The sequence below is a fragment of the Alnus glutinosa genome, chromosome 12 (assembly GCF_958979055.1).
Source record: "Alnus glutinosa chromosome 12, dhAlnGlut1.1, whole genome shotgun sequence".
NCBI classification, from domain to species: domain Eukaryota; kingdom Viridiplantae; phylum Streptophyta; class Magnoliopsida; order Fagales; family Betulaceae; genus Alnus; species Alnus glutinosa.
In genome coordinates, this window is record NC_084897.1 from 6,249,994 (window position 1) to 6,258,008 (window position 8,015).

At 35.6% G+C, this 8,015-nt stretch overlaps 1 long non-coding RNA gene across 1 annotated transcript; it reads left to right on the forward strand.

Moving 5' to 3' along the window:
• Positions 1–6,748: 6,748 nt before the first annotated feature.
• On the forward strand, positions 6,749–7,395 carry LOC133851119 (uncharacterized). The gene is made up of 3 exons (XR_009895741.1): positions 6,749–7,015; positions 7,104–7,171; positions 7,311–7,395. It is a non-coding gene; the product is annotated as an uncharacterized LOC133851119 (long non-coding RNA).
• The last annotated feature ends 620 nt before the right edge of the window (positions 7,396–8,015 follow it).

Below are 8,015 nucleotides of genomic sequence, written 5' to 3' on the forward strand. Positions count from 1 at the left end.
GGTTCGGTAGTCGGAAGAGAATTTTTTTACCAAAAACTGGTCGGTTCGATAGGCGGTCGGTTAAGCGGTTAACCGACTTTCCAACCCGGCCCGAATCGAATTTTGACCGAATTTTGATCGACCGGTTAACCGACCGCCTAAGCCAAAACGACGTCGTTTTAATGATAAAGAAACGACGTCGTATTTGTTTCAATTCATTTTTAAAAAAAAATATTCAAAACGGCGTCGTTTTGTTACAGATGAAACGACGTCGTTTTGGGCTGACTATATAGTCATCGCATTCTTTCTTCATCAGACCTCTTCACTCTTCAGTTTCGTGAACCACTGAACCTTGAGGCCTTGACGGCTTGACCTAAGTCACCTAACCTAGTAACCTTCACGGCGTCGACGCCTGAGTCCTGACGGCTTTCGGGCTTTGGCTTGAGTCTTGACCTATCCGGATTCGGCAATTCCTGGTCCCGGATCCCCTGATTCCCCTCTCCACTCTCCAGTCAGTCCAGTGACTCCAGTGAATGAGAATTCAGTGATTTAGGCATTCAGCGGTTCAGCCATTCCATCTCCATTTGGTGACTTTGGTCATTTGGATTTGGGCCATTTGGCATTTTCTTTGCTACCGCTTGCCGAGTGCCGGCTGCTGCGGGCCTGCGGTGCCTCCCCGAGTCCCCAGGACCCCACCTGGCCACCTATGAGTCGGTGACCTGCCTAGTTCCGAGTCGCCGACTGCTCAGTGCAACAGTGCTCAGTGCCGTCGTGCCGAGTCTGCCGACTGCCCTCTTCGGCTCTTCTCCCCAGCGGGCCCAGCTCTCTCTCCGGTAGCTCTCTCTCTCTTCTCTTAGTCTTAAATCTTAATTTTTTTTGATGTATCATAATCATACTATCATTTTTAATTGTTTTTGATGTATCATTTTTAATTTTTTTTAAAATAGCCAGTCGGCCAATTCAGAGCAAGTTGCCAAGTTAGGAACTGAAGTACTGAACATTGAACAAGATTACAAGAATAATTTTTTAGGTATATTATTTCTTAAAACTTTTAGGATCTATGTGCAACTCGTTTTAGGCTTTTAGCAAATTAAAATTCACAATCAATGATTCAATGTATGAATCAATGAATGTAAACTCAAAAATATTTCTAACCCTGCGATATATCAAAATGTATGAATGTACTACACATTTTATTTTAACAGTATCTGTATGTTCTATTTAGTTCAAAACTAATGAATTTTGCTTATTTTGTTATTAACTGGGTTATTTATTTTCAATTTTTGGAACCTTTTACTTTATATTAAATTTGACAAAAAACAAAAAATAAAACCAAAAGGCATCAGCCGCATCACTATGAAGTATGAACACCGGACACCAATTAGGCAATTATCTAAGAAATGACATTTATGATTTATTTTAGCTATAAATAGTTCCTTGTATTAATCACATTTTCAAATTCAACTATCTTCACAGTTCACATAGATAGCCTCTAAGAAATTTTAGATGTGATCCTTTCAATAAAAAATTGTATACATATGTAATTTGTTGATGTGATCCTTTCACTAAGAAATTTTGATAAGCCTCTAAGTTCTCTTAACAATCTTTGGAATGCTTTTGAGATTTTCATGGTAGTATGAAAATTTTGATCATTATTTTTTTTTTTTCATAATTCAGATGGTCAGATGGATGCACCTACACCTACACCTATGGTTATTGGTACCTCTACTGTAATGTTCTAGAAAATATTTAATGGATTTATTAGGATAAAAATAAAAATAAATCTATATGGTGTATTAAATAAAACAAAATGATTCTACCGATTTGAAATTTGTAGTCAATAAAATAAAATGCAAGAGAACGTTTTAAAAGTCTAAAAAGAATTAGGGATTACAAAGAAATAAGAAATGAAAGAAAATAAAAGAAAAGAAGTGAAATAATTAATTATATATATATATATATATATATATATATATATATATATATATATATATATATAGTGGGCCGCATGGCCTTTCATTTGAAAGGTCGTACGGCCAATTGCATGAAATGGTCGAATGGCCATTTCATGAACTGAAGGGAATTCGGCCCTTCAGTTTAAAAAAAAAAGAAAAAAAAGAAAAAGAAAAAGAAAACGTGAGGCGCACATGCGCCTCACTTAAGTGAAAACGGGAATGAGGCAGTGCCTCATTCCCTTCTGCCCAGCAAAGAGAAAAGGGAATAGGAGGGAGACTTTCTTAAAGATTTTCATACAAAAGTCTAGATCTACAAAGATCCAACAGTTGGATCTTCAATCTGTTTTCGGAAACGTGATCCTTACACTCGGATCTACGTTCTTACCGATTGTTTTTAAGGTAAAACACTAAACTCATAATTTCGTGATTTTTGGGTAAAATCCTAAATATGAGTTTAATCCTTTATATTCTTTAGGTATTTGAGCTTATTGGAGCTTACTAGAGGCTACCCAAACTTTGGGTTGAAGTTTGGTGAATTTGGGTAAGTTTTCCTCGAGCCTTAATTTTTGGGTATTTGATATTTGTAGGATTTTAGGAAATTAACATTTTGTAAATGTCATTGTGTTAATAAATATTGTTATTGGGGTTAAGTTTGGGAAAATCTTAATTTAATGGATGAAATTAATTTGAGGTTTGTAATTATTTAAAATTAGATTGTTAATTTATGGGCTAATTGATGTGGTAGTGATGATTAACCCTAAATTAACCATGAGTTTTATAAAATAAATAAATAAATAAATATTTGTGGGGTTAGGTTTTAATGTTAGTAATTTGTATAAATTGAGGATTTTATTTATGAGCCTAGGAATATTATTAGGTATGAGCTTAGGCAATTGACGGGTAAAATAGTCATTGAGCGATTCAAAGTAAAAATTAGTGTAATTATTGGATGGAAACTAAATAGATGCAATATGTTATGTACAGCAGCACTTTGTGGATTGAGCCTAGGACTGGTTAGTATCGGTGTGCAAGCAGTCAGGTGATATTTTACTCACTGAGAAACTATTATTGTTATGTTTATTAGAATAACAAAATATATGTGTTTTATAAATTCGAACCAACTGTATGTTGATTATCTGTTTTGGTTGATTTGAGTAGTTTCAATTATGTTCAAATAATATCAATGATGTTATGATATGATGTATGGATGAAATGTGTAGAATTATTTTTAAAGTATTTGGATGTGAGCTGCGGTTGAGATTTAAATTATGGAAAGTAAAATGATAAAATTACATGTTAATTGGTTTATTGTATTTGAAGAAAGCATGATTTGTAAAGAATAGGAGAATAAAGTTTGAATTGTAAAGCATAAAGCATGAGCATAAAAGGAATGAAAGGACAAAGTACAAAGAACGAAAGGAATGAAAGGACAAAGCACAAGGAATGAAAAGATTGACATAAGGAATGGAAGGACAATCATGAGCATGCATATCATTGTTAAATTGTATAATGTTTTCATGATATAGAATATTGTAGTTTTTATACTAGACGTATTAGTATGCCTAAGAGTTTTAATGGCAAAAGAGCTTATGTATACTGTTATCGTCTAGTTGCATAATTTTATAACATTGAGCTTGGATGAACAAGAATATTGTCATGGTTCGGTATGAGTAATACAGTGTCCTAGGAGTAGGTAGATGAATTGTCATGGCACGTCAGTAGGAAGTGCTTGGATACCCGAGTTTTACTCTAGTAACTGCATGGATAACTACGTGCTCGACATGAAGTTGTAATGCCCTAGGATTCTGTGTTAACCATGTTCGGAAAATGATAGTAAGCTTGTACTAAAGAGCGAAATGGCATGTTTTAAGCTTAGTGTGCTTGGTTTTGACGCTATTGGTTGCAATATCAGTGTGGCTTGGGAGTAGGTAGATAGATTGTCGTTGCACATCAGCAAGAAGTGCTTGGTTATCAGAGTCTTACTCTAGTAACCGCATGGACAACTATGTGCTTTGACATGAAGTTGTAATGCCCTGAGGCACAGTGTTATCACAGTTAATAACGTTAAACCTATGTGCATTTGAGCTACCAACATAAAAGTATTATTGTAGGTGGGTTTATACGTGGTTGCTTCCATGCCAATGGAACTTCTATGTATGGGTCCAACTACATAGTATGTTTTAAATATTTTCTGATAGTCGGTGTTTGCTATATCAGCTATGGGGGTTTTCAAACAAAATGTTATAAATTGGTAGCTGTTATAGTGTACGTGAGACTAAAAAGAATAATTGGTTCTTTGTGAAAACTCAGTTAGTTTAATATCACTGAGGTGGTGAACTCATCATTTCACCTATACGGATGTGGCAAACCCCCACAACCGTATAGATGATGTCCATTTGACTGCAGGTACACATGACTTAGAGGAGGACCCCGTAGCTGCGTATTTGGGATATTACGATTGAAGCACACCGCGACTGTCGTATTGAGTTGGACTATGGAGTTCACTCTTTTGGGGTATTTTGTATATGGCTAGTGACGTAGGTGTCACATATTCTTTTGTGTAGCCATTCTTTTGTATTAGTGGAATTGTAAGCCTTAAACAGTTAGACAGATATATGGCTCTTTTGTATGGACCACATGTATATCTAGATGTGCTTTCCGTTATGAGATGTAACGTTATGATTATTCCGCTGTTAGACATTACTCTGAATATCAGGTACATGATATGGAGCATGTATGTATGTTGGCTGAGCGACACGTAGTTGTGCCATTGTGATGACCCTTTTATGTTTTATAAATATTTTATACAAAAAAAAAAAAATGGGTCGTCACATCTACACCTACACCTACACCTGCACCTGCACCTGCACCTGCACCTGCACCTGCACCTGCATCATCAGTAGCTGCATCTTGTTATCCGTCTCCTCCTATTGATAGTTCAATAGGTATTGAAGAAAGCATTGATGTTGAAAGTGATTCTGAAGAGTTGGAGGCGGATACACAAGGGATTAGATGTGCTGGTCGTGGTGGACGACCACCACTCCCTAAGAACAAAAGAAAAAGAAATGTTATGAAAACATCCATAGCGTGGCAACATTTTACTAAGGATCTAGAAAGTCCTACAGATAAACTTGTGGCACGTTGTAATTATTGTGGGGCTGAGTATAAATGTCACGGAAAGAGCAATGGCACCTCTAACATGTTGTACCATGTCAAAGCATGCCAATAGTACAAAGCATTATTAGCTAATCAAGATGTATCTCAATCTAAGTTCACTTTTGAGTCTGTGCCAAGTGAGGGTGATGGTGGTACTAGTAGTTGTAAGAACCTAATGATTGCGAAGTACTCTGAAAAAATCATTAGGGAGACGCTTTATGAGATGATTATTGTGGATGAAATGCCTTTTTCAACTGTGGATAAGATGGGGTTTAAGAAATTGTTCAAGGTTCTTGAGCCGCGATTTAGGCTTCCTTCTCGCTATACATTGATGAGGGATTGTATCAAGTTGTATATGCGGACTAAGGAAACAATGAAGACCAAGTTTTTGAAAACTAGTCAAAGGGTTTGTTTGACCACTGACACATAGACTTCGATTCAAAATATGAATTACATGTGCATCACTGGACATTTCATTGATCCTAGTTGGAAATATCAAAAAAGAATATTGGCATTTCGCCAAGTGTCGGATTACAAGGGGTTAACGATTGCGAAAGAATTGGAGCAATGTTTGGAGGAATGGGGGATTCCAGGGTTATTGACAATATCACTTGACAATGCAAGTGCAAATGATACTGCGGTTGATTGTTTTAAAAAGCGAACTATGGCCAATAATGGAGTTATTTGTCGCCATGAGTTTATTCATGTAAGGTGTTGTGCACATATTATCAATTTAATTGTGCATGAAGGATTGAAAGATGTAGATGATTCAATCATAAAGATCCGAAATATGGTGAAATATGTAAAGGGATCCCCTCAAAGATTGGCCATCTTCAAGTCTTGTGCAGAAAGGAAGACAGTTGGGTATCATGCTTCATTGGTTCTTGATGTTCCAACTCGATGGAACTCCACTTATATGATGTTGGATGTGGCAGAAAAGTATGAAAGTGAATTTGAACTAATGTTAGATGAAGATGTTAGTTTTGGGAACTACTTGTGTGAGGATGGTGGAGGGAGAAGGGGGTTGGGGGTTCCGCTTGATGAAGATTGGCAAAATGTTAGAAACTTTGCTAAATTTTTGCAAGTGTTTTATGAGGTGACAATTGAGATATCTGGTTCCTCATACTCGACTTCTAACAATTATTTCAATGTACTCCAAAATGTTTATAATGCTTTGATTGAGTATTGTGAGAGTGATGATGATTTGTTGAGTTCTATGACGATTAGGATGAAAATAAAATACAACAAGTATTGGGGAGACTTTGAGAAAATTAACCCATTGTTGTTTGTTGCTGCTGTGCTTGATCCGCGTTACAAGATAATTATTTTAGAATTTTGGTTCAGAAGTAATGTAGGTGAAGAAAAAGCAGAGAGGATTATCACCAAATTGAAGAATACATTGGAGCAGTTGTATAATCACTATGCTAAGAATGTAACGAACGTTGGAGGAAGTGGGGACAAGTCAAATGAAGAGCAGAGTTGCGGAAATTCAGCCTCAGTGGGTGCGGGTACTTCTACTACTTCTAGAAGTAAAAAAAATGCTTTAACAGACTTCCATTCATTTCGGGCATCCAAAAATTTGGCATTGTGTTGGACAGAGATAGAAAGATATTTTGCGGAAGATGTTGAGCCACCAAGTAAAAGTTTTGATGCTTTGACGTGGTGGAAGATAAATTCATCAAAGTTTCCGGTTCTAGTTGATGTTGCACGAGATGTCTTGGCAATTCCGATCACCACTGTTGCTTCCGAGTCCACATTTAGCACTGGGGGTCGCGTCATAGATCCTTTTCGGAGTTCTTTTGCTCCGAAAACAGTGGAGGCTCTTATATGTACTCAGAATTGGTTGAGATCTTCTTGTGTCAGTGAGAATGATGAGTTACATCTTCCTTCTTTTGAAGATGAAGATAGCTATAAGCTTGACTCGGGTAATATTTGTTAATCATATTTGTTCATTGTTCCAATTATTCGATTGAATTGATTTTTACTAATTCCTTTAAAATTTTCTTGTGGTAGAAATTATGTCTGACTCCATTACATTTGACAATGAGGCTTGAAGGATGATGTACTTTGTCACGTTGAAAGTAAGTGGTATGTTTTTTCATCTTATTATTTTCTTGACATTTACTTGTTTGTGATCTAATGGTCTCTTACTCTTTTTTATTGATCACTATATAGTCTATATTTATAACTTGTGTTTTTTGATTTGTTTGATCATTGAAGGATCAAGGAAGCAAATTGAAAGTCATCACATGTTTGTTGGAGGAAGTTTTTATTTCTCTTCTCTTTTGGAGTTTTTGTTGGAGACTTGGAGTTGTAATTTCTAGCTTGTTACTATTAAATTATGGTTTTGTAACTTTTGTTTGAAATTCTAGAGCTTTTGGAACTGATAATGTTTAGGAAACTTGATAACTGATAAGTTTATACTTATTATTGTGAGTTTGTATTGAGATAGAGATAGAAGATATTCTTTTTGTTTGATGTGTGCTATGATGAATCCTGAATTTGATATTCTGATTTACCAAAATATGCAAAGGATTTCTGAGCAAATGGATGCTGATTGTCTTTCATCAGTTTCAATGTTACATGCATTTTTAATTTTTTTTTGTTGCATTTTTTAGGATGATACAATCATACAGATATTACTATTTTTTTCCTGCTGCTTTTTTTTCCTTGCTTTTTTAGTCTTTAGAACATATGTTTTCCTACTTTTTTTTTTTCTTGCTTTTTCAATTTTTTTCCCTGCAGGGTGCAGACATGCAACTATTATTCAACTAATTCAAGTATTATTGTATTAATGTATTATTGAAGAAAAGTGGAGTAATTTTGTAATTTATTATGAATGTTAGAATCTATGATTGTGGATTTGTGGACTGTTGTTTGCACTCAGCAGTCAGCACTGACTCACTGAGTGAGTCAGAGTGTCTA